Raw genomic sequence first — 19548 nt, forward strand, 5'->3', positions numbered from 1 at the left:
CCAGTCCAACCCCCTGCCAAGTAGGAAACACCATCAAAGCATTCCTGACAGATGGCTGTCAAGCCTCCGCTTAAAGACCTCCAAAGAAGGAGACTCCACCACACTCCTGGGCAGCAAATTCCACTGTCCAACAGCTCTTACTGTCAGGAAGTTCTTCCTAATGTTTAGGTGGAATCTTCTTTCTTGTAGTTTGGATCCATTGCCCCATGTCCGCTTCTCTGTAGCAGCAGAAAACAACCTTTCTCCCTCCTCTATATGACATCCTTTTATATATTTGAACATGGCTATCATATCACCCCTTAACCTTCTCTTCTCCAGGCTAAACATACCCAGCTCCCTAAGCCGTTCCTCATAAGGCATTGATTTGATCCTGGGGTGTCCCTATTTCCCCTGCCAGCGCTGCCACGGCCGAACTTGGGGAGGAGGATGAGCCGACGCTTGTCCCGTTGCCTCTCCACGGCCTCTCCATGGCCGCTGCTGCCAGCCGCCTCCCTTGGGCAACTTGTAGTGGCTGCTGGAGATCCAGCGAGGAGGAAGGGAGGCTGAGGCCCAGCCCTGCGTGCCATGCTGGCTCTGAGGGGCAGGCAGAGGGCACAGGTGCCCTGGGCAGGAAAAAAGGGGGAGCAGAGCAGAGTGCACAGAGTCTTGATTTAAAAACAAACAAATCAAAAAACCACTTTGTTTATCCTCTAATCTTACCTCTTTCTAAGATTCATTTATTGGCATGTGATTTTCTTCTTGTAAGTCTTCCAAAGAATAAAATAAAATTGGGATTAAGGGTTTTTCTCAGGGTGGCATGTGTGTGGTGGCCCGTTGTAGTATTAGGAAACACTCTGCGGGGAAGCGGGGGACAAAAAAATGGGGGGGCAAGCAGGGCCAGTTGGCAGGGAGTGAGAAATGTCCCTTTTTTCATCTGAGGAATGTTGGAGAAGAAGAAGAAGAATTTGGATTTGATATCCCGCTTTGTCACTACCCGAAGGAGTCTCAAAGCGGCTAACATTCTCCTTTCCCTTCTTCCTCCCCGACAACAAACACTCTGTGAGGTGAGTGGGGCTGAGAGACTTCAGAGAAGTGTGACTAGCCCAAGGTCACCCAGCAGCTGCAGGTGGAGGAGCGGAGACGCGAACCCGGTTCACCAGATTACAAGTCTACTGCTGTTAACCACTACACCACGCTGGCTCTCAGGAGGGTGTGCCATCAACCTGATCCAGCAGCACTCTTCTGATCTAAGGACCAAGGACCAGACAGAGAGGCCTGGACCTCTGTGACACAGCTCCATACTGACGCTCGCAACAGACTCGAGAAAACAGCAGTCCCAGGATTTGTTTGAAAAGCTAGGAAGTTTTGCCATTCAAGAGACTGGCTCTCGTCCTGCCACAGCCCTTGGCAAAGCACACACACACACACACACTGCCCCCGCCCCCCGCCGTGTGCCGCCAAGCTCCAAATTTGACATTAAGCCTCCGATGGTGCTTTTAATTGGAGAGGCGATCTTTTGAAAAGGAAAAAAAAAAAGAGAGGCATTTGTTGTAAGTTAAGGAATAGAAAACCTGCATTGTCGGCAGGCCTCCAAGCCACTGCCACCTCCCCAGCGCTGACCTTTACATCGTACGATGTGAATGAAATAAAATATATATGTTGTGCTTACTCCTTTTTTTAAAAAAAATCAGCACTAGGAGAGCTGTGAGGGACGGGGATGGATGGGTTGTGAAGGACGGCACTGCGCCTTCCGCAACACAGAAGCATAGAATTGTAGGGTTCGACGGGACCCTGGGGGGTCATCCATCCCAACCCCCTGCAACGCAGGAATATTTTGCCCGATGTAGGACTCGAACCCACAACCCACGAGACTCCCAGTCTCATGTTCTACCAACTGAGCCATTCCAGCTGGCCTTTGGGTGGCTTCAAAAGATGATCAGGCAGATTCATGGAGGATGACGCTACCAACAACTTCTAGCCACGCACGCTGACTCTACTCTGCTTCCACGGCTGGAGGCAGCCATGCTCCTGAATTCTTGCTGGGAACCACAGGAGGGGAGAGTTGCTCTTGTGCTCGGGTCCCACTTACAGAATTCCCACGGGTATCTGGTTGGCCACTGTGAGAACAGGAGGCTGGACTGAACGTGCCACTGGCCTGATCCAACAGGCTGTTCATAGATAGATAGATAGATAGATAGATAGATAGATAGATAGATAGATAGATAGATAGACAGACAGACAGAGTAATCTGTACAAACATTATTGCAGACTTAGGAGCTTGGATAGAGACCTACTAAGCGAACATCCTGAGAGTTGTGGGGTGAAGTGAGCTCTGATCGGAATATATGGAGCTTGCAGAAATGACCGGGAAACTCCGTGACCAGAGGGACGACGCGGTGGAAAAAGAGTGGAAATTTTTTAAATTGCATTTAAAAGATCACTGTATGATTGAAAGTTAGATATAACCTGAGTTCAAGATAAGTTGTAGAGTAGAAGATAGATGAATAAGTTAGAAGATGATAAGGATTAAGATAAGAAATAAGTTAATTATTAGGCAATGTTATAATAAAAGTTAAGAGGTATGAGATAGTAATGATATTAATGTAAAAATAGAATAGAAAGAAGTTTGGGAAGTTACATAAAAAGTATTCACAAGGGACGCAGGAGGAGGAGACAGGAGGAAGTCCTGAGATGATGTGAGGAAAGATTACATTTTTAGAAAAGTAATATGTTAGTGTTTTTGTTATGGTATTTTTTATGTTAGTTGTGTGTTTTTTGTTTTTGTATGTTTTAGTTAATTTTTTTAAAAATAGTTAAAAAATAAAAATTAAGTGAGCTCTGATCCACCCTCCCGCTTTTAACTTTAATGTTTTTTCACTTCGTTAACAGGGCAGGCTCCCCTCTTCCTGAAAAATATTTCATCAGCCCATGTAAATTAGCAAGGGCACGTTTTATGCAAATTTGGGCCACAGGTCTGTACAACACTCCATCACCACCACCACCACCCCGGCTCTTAAGGACCCCCAGCGACGCCCCTGCAGGGGTGTCTAAAAATCCCTGGGCTGCCTGCCATAGCTGTATCAATGTCCTCAGAGAGAAAGAGAGAGAGAGACACAGGGAGAGACAAGAGAACTGGCGCCAGTGCTTTTGAATGCGAGGCACGGCCGCAGTTTAATACTTCCTGGCTGGGGTGACTACTGCGCTGCTTTCCAGGGGGATAAGATTGAGAACCTTTGATCTCCACCGGCTGCCCTTGGCATAAACATTGTGGGAAGGGAGGGGGGGAAAAGGAGAGACAGACATTTTTCACACACACACACACACACACACACACACATCAAAGAAAGAATAAAGTTTCGCAGCTAAATCTTGGTACTTTCCTCTGGAGGTGGCAGAGGTGTGGGGAATCTTTTTTTTTCAAGCTGAGGGCCACATTACCTCCTGCTCAGCCACCTGGGGGGGCCGCATGCCCATGGTGGGCGGAGCCAAGGGCAAAGGTGGGCGGAGCAGCGGAAGTAAAGCTTACCTTAGTACAGGAGGCAGTTTTAGCACACTCTAACCACTACACCACGCTACACCACCAATTTGGGTTGGGTGGCTTTAAAAGAGGGCTGGGAAAAATCATGGAGGGGGAGAAGACTATCAATGGCTACTGGCTAGGAGGGCTGTGATCTGTCTCCGCAGTTTGAGGCTGCAGTGCTTCTGAATATCACTTGTTGGAAGCCAAAGGAGAAGGGGGGGGTGTTTTTGTGCTCAGGTCCTGCTTGTGGGGTTCCATTGGGGGCACCCGGTTGGCCACCGTGAGAACAGGATGCTGGACTGGATGGGCCGGTGGCCTGATCCAGGAAGGTCTCTCCTTACGTTTTCTTTCTTTCTTTCTTTTTATTAAAGATTTTCTTGTTTTACAAAAGTATGTCCAATGTCTCTCTCTCGTCTTTTCCCCCACGTAACATTTTTACAAACCATTTTCATTTGTTGAGACATTAGGAAGAAAAGGGGGAAAGAGGTGGACAAGGGGGAAGATGGGTGGGGGTGGGGTCGGGTGACGGTGTTTTTTTATTTTACTTAATATATGTAGGGTTTGGTGTCAGCGTTGCTTGTGCAGGTTCTCTGCCTTCGCTTGTGTTCCTTTGGTGGTGAGAGAGGTTGGGGTTGGCTTAGGGTGTGGTTGTTCATTTGTGGTTGCCTGTGGTGGTCTTTGTTTCCATGTGTGGGTGGGGTGGGTGGGTGTTTTGGATCAGGTTAGCCATATTGATTTGTATGCTGTTGGTGGATTTTTGTCATTGTCTTGTTGGGCTGTGTATGTGATAAAGGGGAGCCATACCAGAGAAATGTAAAGTACTACACTTGGGCAAAAAAAAATGAAAGGCACAAATACAGGATGGGTGACACCTGGCTGGAGTGCATTACATGTGAAAAGGATCTAGGATTCTTGGTAGACCACAAACTTGACATGAGTCAACAGTGTGATGCAGCAGCTAAAAAAGCCAATGCAATTCTGGGCTGCATCAATAGGAGTATAGCATCTAGATCAAGGGAAGTAATAGTACCACTGTATTCTGCTCTGGTCAGACCTCATCTGGAATACTGTGTCCAGTTCTGGGCACCACAGTTCAAGAAGGATACTGACAAGCTGAAAAGTGTCCAGAAGAGGGCAACCAAAGTGGTCCAAGGCCTGGAAACGATGCCTTATGAGGAACGGCTTAGGGAGCTGGGTATGTTTAGCCTGGAGAAGAGAAGGTTAAGGGGTGATATGATAGCCATATTCAAATATATAAAAGGATGTCATATAGAGGAGGGTGAAAGGTTGTTTTCTGCTGCTCCAGAGAAGCGGACACGGAGCAATGGATTCAAACTACAAGAAAGAAGATTCCACCTAAACATTAGGAAGAACTTCCTGACAGTGAGAGCTGTTGGACAGTGGAATTTGCTGCCAAGGAGTGTGGTGGAGTCTCCTTCTTTGGAGGTCTTTAAGCGGAGGCTTGACAGCCATCTGTCAGGAATGCTTTGATGGTGTTTCCTGCTTGGCAGGGGGTTGGACTGGATGGCCCTTGGGGTCTCTTCCAACTCTATGATTCTATGATTCCATTTGTCCCCGTGTCAGTTTCAGCTTATTGGTTAATTTTTCTAGTAAGGCTGTTTCCCATACTATTTGGTACCATTGGCCCATGCTTAGTCCTGACAGGTCTTTCCAGTGTCTGGTTATGATGTTTCTGGCTGCTGAAAGTACGTGGGTTAGAGAAATCGGGCTGTGTGGGGAGTGAGAGATCTTCTTTGTCTGGAAAACCGGCAGCCAAGCATGGCTCCTGCAGATTTCCCCAATAACAAGAGAAACTGACATTTCTCATCTGCAGCGGGGGTGACTGGACACCAGCTATTAATGCCTCCAGAATGAAAAAAGGTCCTTGCGGAGTGCGGGGAGCAATAACTCTCCATTTAGACTCCCATTTGGTTGGTGCTCCAGGCGAGGGAGAACGAAGGCAAGCATTTGAGAATCACTGGGGTGCAGGGACGCTGGGGTGGCGAGGGCAAACCCCCACCCCTGCATCCCCACCACCCAAGAGAGGCAGGCCTGCAATTCGTCTTCAGCCTAACAGGATCTTCTTGAACAATGTTGTTGTTGTTGTTCAGTCGTTCAGTCGTGTCCGACTCTTCATGACCCCATGGACCAGAGCACGCCAGGCACGCCTATCCTCCACTGCCTCCCGCAGTTTGGCCAAACTCATGCTAGTCGCTTTGAGAACGCTGTCCAATCATCTCATCCTCTGTCCTCCCCTTCTCCTTGTGCCCTCCATCTTTCCCAACATCAGGGTCTTTTCTAGGGAGTCTTCTCTTCTCATGAGGTAGCCAGATATCTTGAAAAATATCTCTTTGCCAAATATCTCTTTGCAAATGTGGATTAAGACCATTAGCGAGAGCAATTAAGTAATTAATGTGAACAATGGTAACAACATGTGCATTTGGACACAGGACCTCAATCCACTTTAGACACTGAGACAATGGTATTAATTATCAGTCTCACGCTGGATGTAGCAGATGGAAAAAAGATCCTGTTGGCCTAATGCCCTCTCTAAATCTGCTTTTATTTTCATTTTCCTGTTTGTTTGCTCTCTCTCTCTCTCTCTCTCTCTCTCCACACCATTTCTGGAGACCACAGTCTGCTATCAAGCAAGATTGGGGGGTTGGGGTTGGGGTTTGACTAGCAGTGGAGTGGCAATTTTCAGAAATGCTGGGTCCCTTCAAAGATTATGCAGTAATATTATAATTTAGGGCTACAGTGCAACTATAAATGCATATCTAGGTTTCCAAAGTGGGAGATTCTGCTCCGGGGGGGGGGGCATGGGATTACCTGCGGGAGACACTAAGAGGCATGGGGGAGGCATGATGGGGGCGCTGGAGGTGTAAATGGCCCCATAAGAGAGGTCCTGCAGGGACGAGGAGGAAGAAGAGGAGGAGTTTGGATTTCATATCCCGCTTTATCACTACCCAAAGGAGTCTCAAAGCAGCTAACATTCTCCTTTCCCTTCTTCCTCCCCTACAACAAACACTCTGTGAGGTGAGTGGGGCTGAGAGACTTCAGAGAAGTGTGACTGGCCCAAGGTCACCCAGCAGCTGCATGTGGAGGAGCGGAGACGCGAACCCGGTTCACCAGATTATGAGTCTGCCGCTCTTAACCACTACACCACGCTGGCTCTCAAGGACCAGCCCCTCAAGACTGGGGCGGGGGGGGGGCTCAGCCCCATCCCCACATACTTTGGGAGGGGGGCCTGAGCTGTCCTCAGATGTTGGAGGTGCACCTCTTTACCCTAGCCTTCAGCACCTACGGTATTTATTTTCAGGATGCACCCTATTCCTGCGTTTGTAATTTGTATTAACTGTTTTTAAGACCAAATTTTAAAGAGGCACAGGGCCTGATGGCGAAGAGCAGGCGGGAAATAAATGAAAATCATAATAATGAAGATTGCTTTGCAAAAAAAAAAAAAAATGTGCCTGTTAGGGCGGATTTGTATTAAAATACCAATGGATTTTCATGAGGACTTTTTTTTAAAAAAAAAAAAAAAATCTCAGACTGATGTAGAACTATGGATAATGAAAATTCAGCTTGGAAATTGTGGGATTCCCAGAATCAACCCTATAAATTGATGGGGAGAGGACCTGAAACTTGATGATAGGGCAACAAGGAAAGGCTGCAACTGCTGCTCCACCTGATTCTTGTCCCACTTACCTGGGAGACCAGGGTTCAAATCCCTCCCCCCCTCCAACTTGGCTACCTTGGGCTGCTCACTGCCCCTCAGCCTACCTCACAGGGTCGTCGTGAGGATTAAATGAGGAGGGGGAGAATCATGTGCAGCACCTTGTGCTCCTTGGAGAATAAGGTGGGATATAAAAGAGAGAACCACTGGAACATGCTGTCCCCCGAAGGGCGCCACAAGGGGACACAGTGCTTGGGCTGAGGAAGGTTTTCCCATCTCTGTCCTCCAACCCAGAAACCTCCTGTCTATCTCAACCCTCAATGTATGAGAGTGGCCACTTTCATTCAGTGATAAAGGGCAACACTCTGCATGTGCTCAGAGGCTTTCTGCATTCCAGCGAAAGCAGAAAGGGCACAACGCCCGGTTTATTTGGAACACAAAGCTGGCATGTTTTCAAAAGTCTAGCGTATCAGCCCCAGCCACCACCAAGATAATCTGTTTTCGTTTGTGCCAAGAAGCGGATCTGACAGGAACAGCCAGAGGAGGCTGATAGGGGCCTGCTTGGATTAGCTCTCTCTCTCTCTTCTCTCTCTCCTGCAGAAAAGACAGGATCAGTAACCTTCAGACTGGTGGGTGGATGGATGGAGATCAACAGCTTTTGTTTAGTGCCTTGTCTCGGACGACTCCCCATTGCAACACCTACTTTGGATTCCGTTTCTGCCAGGGAGCTCATTTGAAAATTCCCCGGATAAGAAATAAACAAGAGCAACGCAGGCAGTGAAACTCCTCGCTCTTCGATCCTCCTGGAAAATGAAACCCTGCGGCACACCACAATGGCTTCCCCACCCTCCCCGGAACTTTCCGGAGAGGGCTTTCAGCAAAGCGGAGCGGCTTCTGGTGATAAGAGCCAAGCAGAGAATAAAATGTTTTCTCCCGACGTGCGGCTGCTGCAACCTAGTGCAACTGCATATAGGGAAATGCAATTAAAAAAAAAAATGACCCTGCAGGCTTTGTTGGGCGGGGGCCCATGCCGGAACAGGGGGTCCTACAGACAAGGACCTTCACCTCTTCCTCCTTCTCGCCATTGCAACCTGATTGCTTATCTGCCTCTCAGCCTGGTCCAGGAAAAGCGGTAGATACCCCTGCCTGCTCGCCCATTGGCTGCCTGCTTGGCAAGCCAACCAATGGGAGCGAGGAGGAGGAGGGAGCATAGCAGCTGACGACTGTGGCAGCGAGGCAGCGTGGGACTCACCAAGAGTCTTGTAGGCCCTCCAGAAACCTCAAACAAGGCCACCACGAAAGTGACCCTTGTATCTTTTCCACCACATTGACCCATGAGAAGGAGATATGGTCAGAAAGATGTACTTCTAAGACATTTTGCAGGCTGAGGAGAAGCAGGCCGTTCCCTAGATAGGACAGGTGAGAGTTTGCCTGTTCTTGATGGGGTTACACTTCCTCCAAAGGAGCGGCTATGAAACTTGGGGGTCCTCATGGATCCTTTGCTGTCGCTCGAGGCTCAGGTGGCCTCAGTGGCCCAGAGTGCCTTCCATCAGGGTCGGCTGGTGGCCCAGCTGCGCCCCTGTTTGGACGGAGACAGTATAACTACGGTTGTCTATGCTCTGGTAACCTCCAGGCTAGATTACTGCAACCAGTGCTTTTTTCCTGGGGGTACGCAGGGGTACGCATACCCCTAAACATTTTGTGAATCTAAGTTTGGCTTCATTGAGGGGCAGTATTTCAATATGAGTAAGAAAATGAGCTGGTGCAGAATTTGGTGCCCCGGTTGCTCACTGGAGCAAGATGGTTTGAGTATATTACACCAATCTTCAGGGCCGTCTTAAGCATATCCGGCGCCGTGGTGCAAAGCTTCCTCCGGCACGCCCCCCCCCCCATTTCCCAGAGTTTTTAGGGAGGACGGCGCTGCCAGCGGGGCTGAGGGAGGCAGGCAGCGGCTGGAGGGCGGCTCCTCCGGTGGGGAAGAGGCGGAGGCTGGACGTGGTGCCCCCCCTGGCTCAGTTGGCCTCTTCGTGCCACGGTGGCCACGGCAGACGGAGGCTCCAGGCACGGCGCTGTATGGCAGAGGCGGGCAAGGGTGGCGAGCTGATGCCGGGAGGCGCCACATCCGGCCTCCGCCTCTTCCGTGGCGCCCTCCAGAACTTGGCACCCCGGTGCCCTGCCTCTATGGGTAATAAGCCCCTGCCAATCTTGGTCCAACCGCACTGGCTGCCAATTAGTTTCCAGGCCCAATTCAAAGTGCTAGTTTCAACCTATAAGGCCTTAAAAGGGACCCAGGTGGCGCTGTGGGTTAAACCACAGAGTCTAGGACTTGCTGATCAGAAGGTCGGCGGTTCGAATCCCTGCCACGGAGTGAGCTCCCGTTGCTCGGTCCCAGCTCCTGCCCACCTAGTAGTTCGAAAGCACGTCAAAGTGCAAGTAGATAAATAGGGACCGCTCCAGCGGGAAGGTAAACAGCGTTTCCGTGCGCTGCTCTGGTTCGCCAGAAGCGGCTTGGTCATGCTGGCCACATGACCCGGAAGCTGTCTGCGGACAAACGCCAGCTCCCTCGGCCTATAGAGCGAGATGAGCGCCGCAACCCCAGAGTCGGACACGACTGGACCTGATGATCAGGGGTCCCTTTACCTTTATAAGGCCTTAAATGGCTCAGGACCACTCTCCCTCTCAAGGGAAGTCTGCTTGATCTTATATCGTTTCCTTTTCGACACATCTAGCAAGTTTTTCCTTTCTGAATTTCCTTTTGATACTGTTGCTTTTCCTTTAATAGCTCCCCTCTTTAAAAAATAAAAAAAAACTTGGTCAATTTCATTGATTCCCCCCTCCCCCTTTCAAGATTATGAGCATGCATTTTTTTATTCCTATTTTGAGCTGCCGTCAATATTTTACAGAAAACCGCAGGAGATCATAAAGAAACTGTTCAAAGCCAGAACTGGATTGATGAGACGCACGTCGAAATCTCGCCCACCCCCTATTTTATTTTTAATTTAATTTTATTTTTTAAAAAAATGAGGCATTACTGCTTATCGGTCCTGCTTGCGACAGGTGAAGATTTAATCAGAAGGATTTCCAAAAATACTTAATGTTCCACAGAGCACTTATCAATGCAGCGCAGTCCGTAGACGCAATTATATTCCGCGGAGTTAAACAGTCCCCCGGTGTCATAAGCAATTAGACTTCCCACATTTTCAATTTAAAGATGGCCTTCACAAACTCTTCTCTTCTCCTGCCCTTTTTTTATTTTTTATTTTTAAATTATATTCGATTCCCGGAACAGAGAATGAAAGGGGGAAAATAAAGAGATTGTATATGAAAAAAAGATGAAAAGAATTGGTGACCACTTGGGATTTGGGGCTGGGGAAATGGGAGGGAGTTGGAGAACCAGGGCTGCATAACAAAATAGATCAATCAAGAAGTAGGAAGGCAAGAAGGGTGAGCCAAAGGGAGAGACCCACTTGCAACGCAGAGATAAGAAGAGGTCGCTGGATCAGGCCCTTCCAGTCCAGCATCTTATTCTCACAGGGGCCGACCAGATGCCAGTGCGAATCCTGAAGCATTCTCCCCTCCCATGGTTCCCAGCAATTGATAATTGAGCTGGATTGCTCCATTGGTTAGAGCATGGTGCTGTTAACGCCAAGGTTGCAGGTTCGATCCCCATAAGAGACAGCTGCAATTCTAGGGGGTTGAACTAAATGATCCTCAGGGTCCCTTCCAGCTCTAATGATTCTTTGATTCAAGAAGCGTTACTGATTCTAACTGTGGAGGCAGAGGACAGCCAACGTGGGCCAGGAGCCAGTGGCAGCCTTGATCTCAGCCACCATCGCTGTGTTGAGAGGGGGTATCAGGAAGCTCAGGCAGGGGGGCGGGGAAGGGTCAAATGTGGCCCTCCAAGGCTCTCTATCTGGCCCTTGGGCCTCTCCTTGGCCAGGCCCACTGATTCGCACCATCCTTGATTGGTTTTTTCCCTAGCTGTGCCCCTGACCTCCGACAGTGGATGGGGATAGAGAGAGGCCATGTGTTGAAACAGTGCATATGTAAAAATATTTTTAAATGTTTGTGGCTCCACCCACTTTTGTCCCTGGCTCCACCCACCACTGGCATGTGGCCCTTGGGACATTAAAGTTTCCCCTACACTGCAGATGCCAAAGAACCCATCCTGCTTTAAGCATGGTGGGGACCGTGAGACATTGGCACAATGTGGAAGGAAATGCTTCACCCTAAACCAGGCATACGGCCCTCCAGATGTTTTGGGGACTACAACTCCCATCATTCCTAGCTAACAGGACCGGTAGTCAGGGATGATGGGAGTTGTAGTCCCAAAACATCTGGAGGGCCGCGTTTTGCCTATGCCTGCCCTAAACTCTTTCTCCTGGGACTTGAGAAGCAGTCTGAGAGGTGGTGGACTCCAACTCCCATAATTCCCCTGACCATGGGTCATGCTGGCTGCAGGGGTGAGGAGCTGGTTTGGAACTCCAGCTCCCATCAGAACACACACACACACACCCCGACGTGGCCAGTGAGGAGAGCTGATGGGAGATGGAGTCCTCCAACATCTGGAAGAACCCCGGATGTTCCCCAACCTTACTCTCAGAGAAGATGGATGCACCTCGTCTGCGAACAGGCATTATTTTTGTGCCTCTCCTATAGGCCCAAACCGCAGGGATAAACAGGCGCATATAAATAGCATTGGGGGCCATTTGCCAACGAAATGCTTCTCACTGAAGTATCGAAATTCTTCTCTTAAAAACTTCCTTTCCTTTCTCTCTTTCCCCCTCCCTCCTCCATCCACAATTCTTTGCTTCCTTCATTAAGTTGTTGGATTAGCAATCTGTAGACTCTGGATCTTTTGAGATCATCAACAGCTGCTAATGAATATTTTATATACACACACACACACACACACATTAGGAAGATCTTGGCTGCTTAATTATCAGGAGGGAAGGGGGGGGCTCATGACTCTTTCCTCCCCCACCTCCAGCCTTTCCCCCCTTTTTTGCTGAGTCACCCCAAGGAGATATTGCTCAGATGCTTGTCCATTGGAGATCGCCCTCCAGTCAGCAACATCTCTGCTCAGAGAGAGAAGGCAGATAATTACCTGCCATCTTCCCAAAAATATTTGCCGTCTGGCCTGTGTGGGCTCCTGCCTAGCTTGAGAAGAGGGGAGAGAACCGCCTTCTCACCAGCGTCAGATCTCCATGCCGGTTCTGGTGTGGAGCTGCACCTGTTGAATTCCTGACTACCGCAATCGTCTTAAAAGCACAGGAGCCCTGCTGGGGGAGAGAGAGGTGGCAACCTGGCAGTAACTCATACGTGCCACTCTGAACTGCCAGTCCTCATCCTATGCCAGGGGGAAAAAACAACCCACAAGCAAAGCCATCACAAACAAAGAGCTTCATCTCAGGCCTCAGCCTGCACAGAATTTTAGAGCTAGGAGGGTCCCCCAGAGGACATCAAGTCCAACCCCGCTTCCCAATGCAGGGTCTGCAATGACAGCATCCTTCTCAGGTGACTATCCATCCTCTGTGTAAAAAGCTTCAGTGAAGGAAGGATCCCACCTTCCATCTGCCCCACATCAGGATGCATCTCTGAACTTTTATCCAAAATCTGCTTCCCTGAAATTCCTGGCCTCTTGTTCTTAGAGACGCCAGTTCTCTTTGGCTTCTTTGTGAGACCAAGACCGCTCCGTTTGCACACGCAACATTTCATTCATTAACAAGAATGGGGGAAAGAGGAGGGCGAAGAAAGCAAAAGAACCAAAGCAGCCGCCGACATGAGAAACCGGCGTGATTTCTGCAAAATCGCGATCAGTGGGAAACAGGCAGTGAAAACAGTGTGATGGCGGACTTGTGCAAACATGGTATAGAAAAAGGCACGTGTGTGTGTGTGTAAATAGAGAGAGAGATGTGTGTGCATACAGAGAGAGGCATTTGGGTTGTTTTGGAATATGTTTGCAAATAAAGATAAAGGGGCGTGGTGATGAATTTATATTTATTCCTTATGGCTACTTTCTTTATATTTTTGTAGTCATGTAAACGTTTTCCTGTTGCAAGGCACCTTGAGAATGCTTTTACCGGTAACTACAGAAGGGTACCATACGAATAAACAATGACGACTATGTACATATAAACACATTCACACACGTGTGTGCATAAGATTGTAATGTGAGTATGTAGATATAAAAGTGTGTGTGTGTGTGTGTGTGTGTATGTAGATGAATATGTGCGCACACATATGTGTTTGTTTCTGTTGTGTTAGTTCAATGTAACATCATACCACTCCTTTTTCTATTTAACCACAGTGGTTTATGATAAAGTGGCAGGAAAACCTATTCTTTGAAAAGCTGTGCAGCTGCATTTAGAAGGTTGTGGGGAGGGGGGAGTCGGGAGGGGCGAAGACCCATTTCTCTCAATTCTCGGGAGCCCCAGATTAAGAGCTTCTGTCTCCAAGACGTGCCGAACAACAGCTGCCTCCCCAGGATCCATCTGGGACCACTACCTTCCAGGAAGATGAGGGCCGGGAAGTCCATTCTCCTTCAATTCCAGGCAGTGGTTTGTTTGTTGTTGTTTTTTGAGGCAAATTACTGCTCATTGCGCCTCTCCTAGCAGAAAAGTCGCCCCATCTCAGCAGGCACCACCTGATATGCTACCAAACATTTAATCCGCACCAGGGCTCCTTACCTGCTCACTCTCGCCTGCTCACAGCCTCCCAGATGCGCGCCTTTCCTTTTGATAGGGTGGGGCTCTTATTTTCCAACACGCGGCAATGAAATTAAGCCACACTGGCCCCCCCTTCTTCCTGGGGGGGGGAGAATGCTTCCTTCCCCCAACATCCAAAACCCCTCTAGATAAAGGTTCAAAGGGGATGTTAAGATACTAGCATTTTCGCAAATGTGTAAATGTGTTCCCTTTCATGCTTTACCCTCTGGGGCAAAATGGAAAGAGCTAGGACCGTGCTGAAATGAATGACAATTTGTCACTAACATTTCTGGCAACGCCAAATGCCTTTTTTGACACGCCGCACGCCACCCTCACACTGCCAAGGCCTTCCTTGCAGAAACACCTGCTTGTTCATTTCCCTCAGCGACGTTGCCACGCGGCCAAATCCGGTTGGCAAAGGGCAGGATCCTGCACTCCAACTAGCCACAAAACCCAGTGGTGGTTTGCATCTACTATGGGATCCCTGATGGGCTGTGGAGTTGCTGCGATGCGATCACTGTAGGTTCCCTGATAGACTAGGATCACTCACGCGAAATATTTTAGGAACGACGAAGCAGCAGCAGCCAGGGAGAACTGGTTCTGATCAACGCCGGGGAAAGCTAGATATTCCACACCACCTAAGTGTTTTCATGAATGGTGCTGGGAACTCCTTTCTACCTGAAAATCGAAACCCAAGGATTTTCAGAGCAGCTGCAGAAAGCTGTTACCCTGGCAGAATGATCGCTGGCAGCTGCCTGAAGCTTTTCCTGTTAGAAGAACCATTTCTGTTTTTCTCCCTTTTATTTAATATAAACCACTTAACTTCTATCTGCACAAACAAGATCAAATAAGCACCTTACAGTAATGTCTCGCCTAGTCACCTCCATATATATTTTTTTCCTGTCTTTTAAGGTCCATAGGAGATCCATTCTCTCTGATCTCCTAAGAGAGGCAGGGAAATATTTTGAGCTTGGTGAGGTGAAACTCCTTCTGGGCAAACGTCTGAGGTGGGTGGGGCCAGAGGCAAAAGTGGGCGGGGCCACTCATGTAAATTTTACCTTTGCAGTATAGGCTACTTTCTGCACACTTGTACACCCTCCTTTCTATCCTGCATCCAGGGAAGCAAGAGCCATTACTGTATTTGAGTTCCAGGACACGCTTCCAGCCAGGCAAACACATTCAAGGAGGGTGTGGCCTCTGGGAGGGGGCGTGGCCTGGAAAGAGGCCCAAGGGCCAGAGAGATAGGAGCGGAGGGCCACAACTGGACCTCAGACCAGAGATTCCACATGCCCTAAGAAGTCATTCTCATTCTCGTCCTCAGTAGTAAAAAATAATGTGCATCTCAAAATGAGTCAAAAGTGGAAGGTTATATTAGGGAATCACTGCCTCAGAGAGATTCTCATCCAGCTCTAGCAATTTACTTCTGCAAAGTGGGGCTGCCCCCCTCAGGTGGACCCATTTATCCTCTGGCACGTGACTTCTGTCAGTGCGGACTGTCACCCAAGAGTAGAAAATGGCCTAATTCTGGATCAAGTACTTCCACTCTCTGGTGAAGTCGGGTCCTTGCTGCTTCTCAGAGGCCAGAAGCAAGCCCTCCTTTAAAAATAGATAATGCAAGATCAGTTCTCATATGAGAAACGGGTCTCTAGGCAATGCAACGCTTTTTTGGTTAAGCAGCTGAAAGTGTTGACACTGAGAAGCATCGTGAGTTTGAAGCAATTCAGAAGTCCCACCAGTGGGGTCGGGATGCAGTGTGGCCCATTTCCACAGAAAAATGGTCGCCAGATGTTTTCACTGTTTGGCTTCCTACGTATTTGGAATGTGTGTGGAGCTGCGCCAGTGCAGGACCTCCACCTGACTTGGGGGGGGGGGATGGAGCTCTGGATTGAGGGGCACAGGGCTGCAGAGAGCTGCTCCCACCCCCTTGTTAAAAAGCAAATATTCTGCAACTGCTGTAGCTGGAATGTATGTGGATCACCTACATGTTTGATGCCTGTCAAAATGCTTGCAGCTCTGGAGTGAGTTGCACAGGCTGTCTATAGATGCTCCTGCCCCCTTGTTATAAAACAACAACAACAACAACAACAACAATAACAACAACTTATTATTTATACCCTGCCCATCTGGCTGGGTTTCCCCAGCCACTCTGGGCAGCTTTCAACCAAATATTAAAAACAATACAGCATGAAGCATTAAAAACTTCCCTAAACAGGGCCGCCTTCAGTTGTCTTTTAAAAGTAAAATAGCTGCTTATTGCCTTGACATTTGCTGGGAGGGCGTTCCACGGGGCAGGCGCCACTACCGAGAAGGCCCTCTGCCTGGTTCCCTGTAACCTCACTTCTCGCAGTGAGGGAATCACCAGAAGGCCCTCAACGCTGGACCTCAGTGTCCAGGCTGGACGATGGGGATGGAGACGCTCTTTCAGGTATACAGTGTTTGGAACGCTCGTTTGGAGCACCAGCTATAGCTTCTTACATGGTTTGGAAAGCTCATGGAGCTGCAGGAGTGCAGGAGCCCCACATGCCTGGAAAAAATGCATGGCACTCCGGATTGAGGAGCACAGGCTGCAGAGAGATGCATTTTCCTTCCCTCCAAACCATGGGTAGGCAAACTAAGGCCCCGGAGCCGGAGCCGGCCCAATCGCCTTCTCAATCCGGCCAGCGGACGGTCCAGGAATCAGCGTGTTTTTACATGAGTGTCCTTTTATTTAAAATGCATCTCTGGGTTATTTGTGGGGCATAGGAATTTGTTAATTTATTTTTTTCAAAAGATAGTCTGGGCCCCCCACAAGGTCTGAGGGACAGTGCCCTGCTGAAAAAGGTTTGCTGACCCCTGCTTCAAACGCTTTCAGAATATTACCAAGTCACACCAGGTGCTGGAGAACCATCCGTTTTAGCTGTCCTTCTCTTCCAGCGCTTCCAAGTATCCCAGAAAAAAACACTCGATTGGGACAAACCAACTTCCTGCTTCTGACAGCTAGTGCCATGTGCAGATCATGTGCAGGACTCCAAAGGTGTGAAACTGCACCTCGCCTCTCTAGCAGGATAAGAGCAGGCCTGATTAACTTGGCGGACTTGAAGGGGGAGAGGACAACTTGCCATATCTTCCTCCTAAACTCCCTCCACCCTTCCCACCCCCCATTAGAGTCCTAGGAGTACACAATATTCCATTTTGGGGGGGAAAGGGGGGGTTAAGTTTCTAGCCCTCTTGAGTTAGAAAAAATGGTTGAATATATACAGGGGCAGGAATCTCCCCCCAGCAGCTGCTACCATTAAATCTTCCCATTGGAGGCGCTGTGGATCAAACCTGCCGTTCGAAAGCATGTTTTCTGCTGCTGAGCTACAGCTAAAGCGGTTACAGTATCTAACCCATTTCCTCCCCACCCCAGACCAGCCCTGCAAGGTAGACTACCAAGATGGGGAAAACACACAAAGCTGAGCAACGTACTCAGGTGTCTGCTGGTGAGCAAAAATTTGACTCCAAGGATTCTCAGCTCTCCCATCAGCTGTCTGTTTCTCCCTAGGTGCGAAGGATGGGCAGGGGATATAAGAGACCCAATGCATCTGAAGAACAGAGGGCAGCCTATCAGCAATGGGGCAACGTATCAACACACCTACCTTTCCTTGCCGAGCTCCTTTCAGGACAGGTGGGGAACCTGTGGAGCTCGAGATGCTGTCAGTGTCCATCTCCCATCACCTTCCAATAGCCCAGGATGATGGGAGCTGGAGTCCAGAAACATCTGGAGGGCCATTGGTTGCCCACCCCTCCTTCAACAAGCGCACATGGAACAAACATTCAACAGGTGAAGCTTCCCTCCATCATGGGCTCACTCTGAGCATCACAGTTTGAATTTCTGCCTGCCAAGGCAGAGAAGCAGGGCTAGCTTTAAAAAGAATAAAGGTGGGTGGATGGGGAGGGGAACCTTAACACAGACAGAGTACTTTAAATTACCACAAGAAGCAGAGGCGATGTTTGCCTCTTCCACACCCTAAACCCTGACAATTCCCCCAACCCTTTTAAAAAACTCGGCTTCCAAGTTTGGATGCCACACTGCAACTCTCCCTCTTCCCCCAGGCTCTTTCCTCCAATCAAGAGTAGCTGAAAAATACCCCCCCCACACACACACACACACAAATATAGCTGTGATTCCTGCATCACAAGGGGGTTGGACTAGATGACCCTTGGGTCCCCTTCCAAATCTCCTGTTCTGTGATTGCCTGCCTATCCCGTGCCTTGCATATGTGTCTGCCAATGACAAGGAGGCTTCTTTATTGAAACAGGTGGTGGGGCAGGGGGGGGGCAGGGTTAATATGCAGCTGTACCCAGTCAGCTTGGGATGAAATGAAAAAAAAATGTTGTTTTCCTAAAAAAAAATAAAAAAAATAAAAATACAACGCTCTGGTTATGCAAAATATTTCCTGCACCATTCGTACTACACCAGAGAGCTCTCTCCCCATCTCAGTGCTGGGAAGATGACAGCTTGGGAGTTTTATCGAGGCGGGAGAGAGGTGGCGGCGAAAGACACCAAGATTCTTCCCCGGCTCAGATTTCTCCTTAAACGGATCCATCAGCTGGTCTAGCCTGCCTTGCATAGAACGAAGGACCCCACTCCAAGCACCTTTACCCTTGCTCTCAAACCAGCTCAAACCTGCCGAGGACCCGAGTCGCCCCCCCCTCCCTTCCCAACACGGCCACACCAGAGAAGGCGATGCAACTGGTGTCTTTGAAACATCCTAGTTCTCAAATAAGAGGCGCGCGGGGGGGGCTCCCCCCCCTTGCTTGTTTATATTTTGTCGAGCAAGGAGGAGCGATCCGAACAAGCTCTTTGGCTGCATAGCGGAGGACTGCGGCTGTAGCAATGCCCGACCCCACCGAGGGTGGGCTGCCTGTCGGGGTGACATTGACGAGGTGGGGATGTCGGGAGGGGGCTAAAGTCGGCAGCTTGAGGACGGGGGGGGGGTGGAGGAGGAGGGAATTGATGGAATTTCGACACTGGAAAGAGGGGGATTAAGAAACCGGAGAAGGCAGAGTGGGGGGCGGGCGGCTGCAGGAATGACGGGGGGGGGAGAGAGAAAGACGGGTTTGGGTTGCAGAGAAGAAGGAGACCTTCCCCCCCCCCAAAGTAAGGGGATTGTGCGTGCCTTGTTATGAGAGAGAGAGAAAGCGCCAAAGGGAGTGGGTGAAAGGAGGCATGGTGTTGTTTTAAAACGGAAGGAGGGAAGATTTATAAAGGAAATGTGTAAAATTAAAAACGGGTGGCATTGCCGGTGTGCCAGGCTCCGCAAGGCTCGGGGACAGGGTGTCTCCCTTTACAGCGCAATGTTTGTTCTGCCAAACTGGAAGAGTTTGACGAAAGCTCGCGCGCCCTTGCAACACAAGGGGTTGTTTTCTCTCTCATGGATTCGGTGGGTGGCGGGAGAGGGGGGGGACGGGGACGAGGACAATGCGATCCATGCGATTGCCATCTCCGCCGCTGCCCGTGCCAATCAGCAACTGGTGGGTGCAAGCCACGGGGGGGGGGTCCTGTTTCACAGCTCCCCTCTGGTTTCTCCAGTGGGGCTGGCACGGGTGCGCAAGTGTGCGAATGTGAAGCTCCTTTGCGCAACCGGCATTTGTTTCAAGCAGGCTGGCGCAAAGGGGGGGGGGGAGGGAGGCCACCCAACGGATTG

General features: G+C 49.5%; 1 protein-coding gene across 1 annotated transcript in view; it reads right to left on the reverse strand.

The window, feature by feature from the left end:
• DOC2B (double C2 domain beta) overlaps positions 1-19548 on the reverse strand; it is a 108317-nt gene that overhangs the window by 87584 nt on the left and 1185 nt on the right.

This window comes from Lacerta agilis, chromosome 15 (assembly GCF_009819535.1).
Source record: "Lacerta agilis isolate rLacAgi1 chromosome 15, rLacAgi1.pri, whole genome shotgun sequence".
In the NCBI taxonomy this organism is placed as follows: domain Eukaryota; kingdom Metazoa; phylum Chordata; class Lepidosauria; order Squamata; family Lacertidae; genus Lacerta; species Lacerta agilis.